The sequence below is a fragment of the Macrosteles quadrilineatus genome, unplaced genomic scaffold (genome assembly GCF_028750875.1).
Source record: "Macrosteles quadrilineatus isolate MER2022 unplaced genomic scaffold, UCM_ALF_1.0 Scaffold_1__1_contigs__length_201487025, whole genome shotgun sequence".
Lineage (NCBI taxonomy): Eukaryota > Metazoa > Arthropoda > Insecta > Hemiptera > Cicadellidae > Macrosteles > Macrosteles quadrilineatus.
Window position 1 is genome coordinate 159,431,853 of NW_026542594.1, and position 10,308 is coordinate 159,442,160.

The following is a 10,308-nucleotide window of genomic DNA, read 5'->3' on the forward strand; positions in this document are numbered from 1 at the left end:
CGTTCGATTTTGTTTATCATTAAATGTAGGCTTATATATTTTGTGCTTTGTTTATTCGTTTCTCTCTGTTTTAATACTTTTTAATGCATGCATGTGATTATGTTGGTATATAGGTTCCCCTGTAGATTGGTTGTATATTGGTACTTGCAATATATTTTTTTATTGTTTTGAAATGCTACTCTATATAAAATATCTATGTTTAAAGTATTTATTATAGCATCTGTCGTAAAATGTAATTTAAAAATTCTAATCCTACTCAGTAAATAGATGGATTCCAATTACACCAAAATTTAAAGCTATGCACTTAAACATGATCTATGATTATTAACAGCCATTGAAAAAACCTAACCGAGTACACGTAATGCAAAATTTCAAATATTTTCAAATTTACATAGTTTTTATTAATTATTCAATTTCCAATTATGATGATTTACAACAACCTCAAAACATAAGAAGTAGTTTGGTCACTTCACCTTAGAACATGTCCTTGGTACATAAACTCCCACAGTGAAACTAAATACTTGTATTTTGGTCGATTATGATTCCTAATTAGAAGTAAAATTAAATGGGATAGGGTTCTCACACTTAGATTTACACTGTGTTGGTAATTGAGCAAGGAATAATGGATAAAAATGAACAAATTAGCCCTGCTGTTTATTATTATTTAAGTTCAGTATTACCTATAGTATCCAATAGTCAATGGTAACATTAAAACGCTGCTTAGTAATTTAAAAAAGATATCAGAGTTATATGGCATGTTTAACTAGTTCGATGTGTTAAATGCTTAAAGTAGTACTTACACGAAGAAAGTTATAAAATAGTTACAATAATTACAACATCCCCAAGTAAATAATACGATAACTGATTTTAAAATGAATTGTTTTTATATTCCTGTTTACTTTATGTATGTAACCATACTGTAACTTTTGAACCATACAATATATAAGTTTGATGATATCATGTAAGACGTGTACACGTTTCCCACATGAAAGGCTTCTTGTCTGAGAGGTGTTGTCTGACACAAGGATATCACATTTCAAACGTTCTTTGTTTCCAAAATATCACTAATAGACAGAAAACTATCAATTAATTAAAAACCCACTAAAATATCAACAAATTTATAATTGTTTAGTTTCTGTGACAATAAATGTAACACACACTCTACGGACTTTGAACATAAAAAAACTATTTTCCAGTATTAAAATTGCACTACCTAGAACAACTGGACCAATAAATGGCTTTTAAGCAAGTGTGAACAATATTTAATAGTGCTGTAGCGATAAAGACTGTTTACATCTTTATATTTTTAATTGTTGCCTTATGATTGTTTCATTCATATTGCATTATCAATAAGTATAATCTGAACAGGTGTATAGTGTTATCGTATGATTTTACTAATAAAATGTATGGTATTACCCTTCCATTGATCTTCTTTACTTTTTCTGATCATTAGTCAATAGTAAACTTGAAATTTAACTTGCTCGAGCCTGTATTAGTAAGAACCTGTAATATGATTCCCCAATTAATTTACTTGTTAGTAATTTTAATGCTTATATTTTTGCATATGAAAATTTTCTGTATACACATATGTGCACTAAACTATTCTTTATTTAACAAATATAATGTTTTTAAAACAATATTAGCTTTAAAAAGTGTTACCCCCCATTTTATGCATTAAAAATATTTTAAAGTAAACAACGTATATTTTTTCCAACAGAAAATCATTATGTGTATTTTGTTAATGTGTATTTTTCGCCCATTACACCTTAACGACCCAAATGGAATATATGATTTTTGTAATAACGTTATCGGTCACACATCGGAAGGATGGACTGCGTTGTTGAAGGCAATCGTTGGCTATAATTGGATGTTGATTGTGTGTTCGGAACACAAAGACGGAGACTGACATGATATTAAAACATCGACCATCACTATCGCTTCTGCTCGTTAATTTATTGTGTTTGCCAAAATCAATAGCCTTATCAATACAAAGACAGACAGAAAATATAGCTAAACAAGCTAAATATTTTTACATTAATAGCTTTAAGTCATGTTTGCCGATTTATAATCTGTATAAATCTGTGATCAAGGCAGAAAGATGTCAATGTTAATTTGAGATCGGACCAATATAGTGATCAGCTTAGTAACAGTGAACATTTAAATAATTTAATCTATTTATCTGCACCAGTAAATATTTACTGCCGAAGAAATACCTTTCTTATATATCAATTGTAAATACTTATCGGCTTGTAAATAAGCCGTTCAATTATATGCATTATTGTAAGTGTTTATTTATTGGCGTATTTTATTTGAGGATAAGGCAATGATGTTTTAAAATTGACGTTAAACAAATATATATATTTCTTATGTTTAAAGATCCGTTCCTGCAAAAGTATAAATTATAATCCATAATATAGAAATGTATATGAACAAGATTCAAGAAATCCAACAAAAAATCTGAGTTTTAGTAACAATTTTCAACGTGGAAGAACGGTATTATAAAATATTTAGTTATACAACTTAGAAACTAATATTCAAATTAAATCGGAGTATTTATGACGTTAAAAAGAATCAATGGTTAGATAATAACTTTATTGTTTGAGAAGAAATATGACCCTCTCTGTACTGAAATAATAGTGTTTGGATCGTCTATTGAATTGGCAGCTTTAAAATACAGCGTCTAGTGTTTCGAGTCTTGATGTATAAATTCTAGAAAAACCCATATAAATATTTAATTGTTTCTGTCAGGGGTTCCTAGTTAAAAATTAATATTTATTTTGTAATATAATGAGTTAAATAATATATGTAATATATTATATGATTAGTTTTTATATAATAATATAATGATTTTGTGATATAGGTAGCTAAAGATTATATCAACTTAGCAAACCACTATATATTTCTTAAATACATAATCGTAATGCAATAAACAATCAATTTACACCGTACTGAGAAAATGGGTATCATGTGTGAGAAATTATGTTTGGTATATGTTGATCTTTAATTATTTTTAATCATAGAAAAAGTTCCTTTCTGATTTATGTTGAAGGTAAACACTAAATTTGAAGTGAATTGAATCAATTAAGGAGAAGCTAGGAAAGAGGGGACGAGTCCTTCAATTCTAATTTGGCATTCTATTAGTAAACAGAAGAGCATCGTCCTTTAATGAATCAAAAAGTCAATATAACTCACTCTTGGGAAGTTTCAAAAAGCAAACTTCACATTAAAAACACTTAGTCAAATTAAAGCAAACGAAAATATTCTCTGTGCTTAAGATATGTTCTTAAGAAGAAACGGACGATTATTCAGGCTTCTTGAAGAAAATAGTGGTTTTGAAAGCAAAGACCCAATCCATACTTTTTATAATATTCACAAATGTTATCTAGTAAATTATTACACTCAATAATTTATCCAATAATATTTAAATAACTCTTTATTCAGATATTACGCATTAATACTAGCAATTTAACCTAGTGAGATATTTACGTGTCTCCTCTGTTCTATCTCTTGTGTTATTTGCAAAAAGCACAGCAAAAAAAGTACAACAGTAGGAAAAGTACGAACCAGGAAGAACATTCTACAGTAGACTTCCCTCTTTACCGATCCTTTAATTTTAACACTTTAATCTGAAATAACGACCATACGATTTCCAAAGGGATATTGGAGACCTAGGTCGGATAATTCAAAAGCTCAGATAAATCTTTATTCTGAAGTGGTGCGTGCATTATTTACAAAATTAACTACCCTTAACTCCTATTTTTCCTATGTATTGACGATAGAAAAGTCACAAATAAACCCAAAATATGGTCAAGTCAATACATTCAGTGGAAAAATGTTTGGTTGTAGGCAATCAATAAAAATTCTAATTTAATACCATTAGTAATTGATGATTTCCAAATGTATCTCAATTCGCGGAACATTTCGTCGGAATTATCGATACGGCAACCATGATAACTGGCAATATGTGACATATTTTTTTGAATAATTAAAAAATAACGTATTGTTAATAACATTATGTCGAGTGTAGAGTATTGTTCCAATCGCCTGGCGTGGGAGCGGAAATGCCGAGATTCCTAGAAAACGTTAGTTATACCGAACTGCTCTCAAAAAAAGATCGGTTAAAACAAACCGTAATATTTTTCGAGTGATTGTGGATAATCCGATTATCGATAATGCTAGGTTTGTTAAGAGAAATTGTATTTAGGTTCACTATTTTACGTATTACAGTGTCTACATGGGTGACAAACGCACCTGTTATAAAACTCCAATATTTACACACATGGATACAGTAGTTTTTTTAACCAAGATATTATTTTCGCATTACAAATCGTTGTCGCTATTGAACATTAAAATGGTGGATATTAGACAATTAGTGAGGTGTGTTGGATTGAGTTCTGGAACACAATTATCGTAGTAACATAAAAGTGACAGGGCCTCTATTACTCACCTTGGATTAAAGTAAGTGATGAGAGATACTTTTCAAATTATTGTCCATTTATATTCTTAATTATTAACTATTAATTATTAATTTATATTATTATTAGGTCAGTATCTTCAACTGATGCTGCAAATACAGCAAAATGTCGTAAAAAACTAAGTAGTATCAATTGAAATAATTGTTTTTTATTTTTTTTATTTAGCTTAACATGATCTCCATAATTTACATTTTAACGAACTTATACAGGGTGTTTGGTACTCAGTGTGAAACAAATTTTTTGGTGTAAGTACAAAGTAAATGCAGTATGATGATGCAAATAAAATGTCCCAAGTCTAAAAATTAGCTTCCCAAAGAATTATTTTATGTTTTTAAAAAATGACTATGTTTTTAAACTTAATACAGCTATTTCTCAATTACCTGTAAATGGATTTGAGTAGACAATGTCATTTTCGTGTTCTACATTAAATTTTGAATAAGAATAATACAAAATGAAAGAGGATCAGTTGTAAAAACTCCATCGTAAATAGATTCAAAGATAAAAATTAAGATGTTTGGTAAAAATTCAAAAAACATTGGTCAATTGCAATTTGTTCACACCCTGTATACAAGAAAGTGTCGGAATATGTTAAAAACTGCGCCATTTTATAAGCTTTCCAACCATATGCTACACCATTGAGCTTTCTGTCTGCTTATGTACGCTTTCGTGGTTTGAAGACTACAAAGCATGGCGTCTTTATCATTTAAAACATAGAAAGTCAGCATGTATTAAGCAAAAGTTGTATTTTTGTTTCAGCTTGAACAGTAAAAACAGTAAAAAAGTTCCCTGTTTTCTGGCATTCAAACCACTAAAATAAACAAAAAAATATCTAAACCTCAATAGTGTAGCATATGGTTGGAAAGCTTATAAAATGGCGCAGTTTTTAACATATTCCGACACTTTCCTGTATACAGGGTGTGAACAAATGCAATTGACCAATGTTTTTTGCATTTTTATCAGACATCTTAATTTTTATCTTTGAATCTATTTACGATGGAGTTTTTACAACTGATCCTCTGTCATTTTGTATTATTCTTATTCAAAGTTTAAGGTAGAACACGAAAATGACATTGTCTACTCAAATCCATTTACAGGTAATTGAGAAATAGCTGTATTAAGTTTAAAAACATAGTTATTTTTGAAAAACATAACATAATTCTTTGGGAAGCTAATTTTTAGACTTGGGACATTTTATATGCATCATCATACTGCATTTACTTTGTACTTACAGCAAACAATTTTTTTCACACTGAGTACCAAACACCCTGTATAATGCTGTTCAGGATTTTACCGTAATTATTATTTAGATAAACAGATATGATTTTTTATCCGTATTTGTACATCCAGGCTACAATAAATCCATTATTATTATTGAGAATCCACCTTGCACCTTCACAATAACTATTGGAAACGTTCATTTATCTTACTTTTTAAAAAAAGTAGTGTCAAAATCATGTACAGTAAACAAGGTTTTATTCGTAAGTAGGAGTTGTGTTTTTAATCCTGTATACCTGTTTTAAGCGGTGTAACGAAATATATCATCCACAACTGTCCAGGGAAGGTTTTAACACACGTGAAATCACAAGAATGGCAAACCTTGTACAAACCTTGTTATGATTATGTTATCACCCGCTTCCCACCCTAGTAGCGTAATAAGCCAATAATGATGTTATCATCTTGTAAATACAATATGTGTGAAAAGTTTTTCACATATATATATATATATATATATATACTAAGGTTTTCCAAAAATGGGAATTACATGGACCATACGGCTAGTTAGTAGGCTACTTTACATACAGCATCCACAGAGGATAGCTATAGAGTAACCCTGACAGATGAGACATGTCTAAATGGTCTATAAATAATACAAATCTACTTTCCATAAACTTCAACCATATGTCTTCTCCATGTTCTATCGTAAAAAAATAATAATAAAAACACACCTCCACATGAAAAGTCAGTATTTTTAAAGGACACTACTAGACTACTACAGTTTTCTTGCGATCATACACATACACATATCAACGTGGGATAAACGTGTAACAAATTGATTTAAATAGTTATTATATAGCTGATAATAGAGGGATCTATATCCTCTATCTATTAACGAAATCTAGCTTTCATTCATATTTCCAAAAGATATCACTGACCGGTGCATGGAAAAATCTTAGTAACCAGAGTTGTTTTGAAAAGGTTCTCGCTAAATGATGGCTGTAAAATTAAAATCAAGATTGTATAAAGTAATTAAGCTAGAAGTCGGAAGTGACAATCACAACGCATGATAAATCCATCCCGATGTAATCAACCTCAAGGTACTACTGGCACTTAGCCCTTGATTGTGCTGGTTGGCCCGACACATACCTAGCTCACAGTCAATCTCTGATACTGATTGTCTACAACCGCCCAGGGATAGCATCAAACTGCTACGCTGCTCGCATCGCCTTGCTTAATTTACTGAGAGAAGTATAATGATTCAGGTATTCGATATTTCAAAGCAATTGTTTGGGATGTTTAGAAATAATAATTAAATTCAGAAAGGGACGGATAAAAACAGGGTTACAATTATTAATCATGCATTTATCGGAAGACTTTTCAAAGGTTGATTTAACAAACAAATTTGTTTAACCTGCATTCACGGAAATTTACAGCTAGCTTTCAGAACTTTCGTGATTCCTTTTCTCTTAAGTCTATATAAGTGACTATGACTGAGTGAATGATGTATTGAATTATTTGCAATAGGTGTATTTCAATAAGGAAAGTCGTAATAATTTTTCTTTCTTTTTGAGTTTGAATTTAAGTGTGGCTATGTTATTTTACTCTTGAAGGCAATACTAAACTTTGATGGTAAAACTGTAATTGAAATAATGAAATTAAAAATCAAAGTTGTCACGTAAATTGGTTGAACACATCCAGCACAGAGCTAACTGCAAAGTACAATTAAATGCATGCGGGTCTAAAATGCACGCATGCAATAATTGTGTGATTGAGGCGCTGGTAATGAGGTTCTCCATGATGCAGATTGTCCTGCCATTTAGTGATTTGCGATCAGGCACATGCAGTTTATGACCAAACTGTACCAACATATGCTTTGTACAATTTGTCTTTATTGTTTATATAAAATTTTAGTTGCAGCTCCTTACTACCTATGTTCATTTGCATTTGTAGACAAATGTTATTTTCCCATAAAAACGAAAAAAAATATTTTAGATTAAGGTCAGTTTTTATTAAAATTAATGTTGTGATCCTTAAAATGTTGAACAAAATGGTAAAGATTCCATTTCCCTAAAAAGTACGATTCAAAAGTTATTGTAATTTATGTTATTTCCCAAGAAACCCAATAAAAAGCTACATATCAGATTTTAGGAAAAAGCTGGTTTTGATAAAAATTAATTTGTTAAAAATAACACATCAACACAAAAAAACTAACAACCCCCCTATTTTTGTTTGTATAGTTCTAAAAAAATAGTGCCATTGCTGTAACTATTACCGTTCAAAAGTTATTGCAAGTTTTATGATCCATCTCTATAAAATAAAATCGTTTCTCCCACCGCTTCCCCATGACAAAGGTTGTTTACAAGCTTACGGGAGAAAGTATGTGTCAGTTTGCTGATACCGTTTATTCGTTTTATGTTGATTTTAGTTTGTGGTTTGGTGTGTTTTGTGTTGTAATTTAATAGAATACTTCGTACTTAGGACCGAAAATGAGGGTTTGCCGGCTCAAGATTAGGTTCGAGACAAAGTCGAGAGCTGCAAAACCATTTTGGACCGTGGTACGAACGCTATTTTTCATCACACTATACCCTATTACCACTATTCACTACAATAATAATGCAAACTGATAGTCAACACAACTACAATTTTAAGCCCCCCCCCCCCCTGTGAAGAAATAATTTGAGGAATCTGCAAAAAATAATAATAAATAGTTGTTAGGCAGCGGTGACGATTAAACAATTCTATTGCAATGCTATGGATACTGATTGTGTATTTAATATGCATTTATGTTTAAGAAAGTAAGCGGGCAGCTGATTTTGCGGCCCTAGGGATGTAAAAACCTGCTTGTTCACCAAATAATTATGATGACAGCTGGCATGGTCAGTAAAACGTAACTTTCAGCCACCAATTAACGTATGTAAAACGGCTAAAAGCATCATAGTATAGTGAACAATGTTTTTACCTACTTTTCTTACAAGGTTTAAATAACCAACCAACAGTTTGTGTGTTTTGATGTAAAATAACCTATGCATAAATTATATCGTGTGACAAATCGTTGGAGACATGAAAAAGTTAATTACGATCAATATGTTTTGTTTGCGTGCTATAAAGTTAACCACGCAACGACGCCTGGTTTACAGGTTACTTGTCTCGCACCCATGACGGCACCTTTATACAACGCTATGTGACGTATGAAATTGTAGTGACTTAAAAATAAATTATTTCGTTCAGAAAAATCTGCAAAAGAGCGCAGCTGGAAACAAAATTCCGATTCAATTGGTGTTCAAGGCTGAATATTATAACATTATACTTAACGGGCCTGACATGATTAGAATCCGCCTACCAGTCAGTTCTAAGAAAAGCTTATAGTTTAGTGTTATTCAGGCATTGATAACAAGCCCGGTGACGGTTATGTCAAGGTGGGTCCGTGGCACGTAACGGTTTTCAGCATTTATGTCTTCCTCAATAACCCAGGTGTAGAATACAAGGAGAAGCAAGTCACCAAATCCTTAAAATGTACCGAGGAGTATCCTAATGGTAGACAAAAAAAGCAAGAGCTGTCAATTGAAGCATCCATCAACAAGGTAGGAGTGTCACACTTTTTTGTTGCCAACAGATGGTTTAAACGGACGTTTTGGGGACCTGGGTTTTTGCAAGTAGGTACCAGATATTAACTCTCATATAGGCTAGGTTGTTATATCCAGTAGTAGAGTGATAGGAATTTTTGCAAATTCATCTAGCAAAATCAGCCTTCTCAACTTTGCGGTACACGCAACATGGCTATTTGATAAAAAGTAAAAATGGATCGGAGAAAAGATTTTCAAACCAAATTTGTCTATTGTATTTTCACGGATAAGGCCAGATTCTTCCGCTAGTTTTATGATGAGTTAGTTGTAAAATTTGATTCGTAGGTGGATCAAATTCTTTTATAATATTATACATTTATGAAAACTACATTCCGAAATTTTGCGTGAAATTATGCAAGAGAATCCAATAAGAATCAGAGCAGCTTTTATTGAGTTGTACACATTGCACCCTATATTAACAATAAGAAGAAGATAACAAAAATATTACTTTACAGGGACATGGATGCGTCAAATTAATTGTTGGAATGTACTGTAACTTATTTTTTATGTACGGTTTTGGTTATTTTGTATACTATCTAAATTTTGATATACACGCAGAATATGTTTCCTCAATCATAGTTACGATAAGGTGTTCCACATTTTGTAGTGTTAGGTCAACATTGAATGGACACTTACTCCCTGGTATACTAAATTGTCGATGATAACCACATGACTGTAGAACCCTGGGCAGATTACAAGCAAGAGGCCAATCTACACTGAATTGTCCATTTGTGTTTGAGACACTTGGCCTATAAACCCATGTTTATCCCCTTCTGCATCTATACACACTCGTATCTCTAAATATAGACATAATAGTAATGCATTGTGCTTCAAATTTTAAACATAATATTAACATACGTTATTAGTTTTAAATAGTATCACTTAAAAATACCTTTAATCTCGTATATATATACGTAAAGTTTTGTTATTTTTGTTAGCGGAATATATAAAATTACATAAAAACCACAACAGTATTTCACGATAAGTGTCCA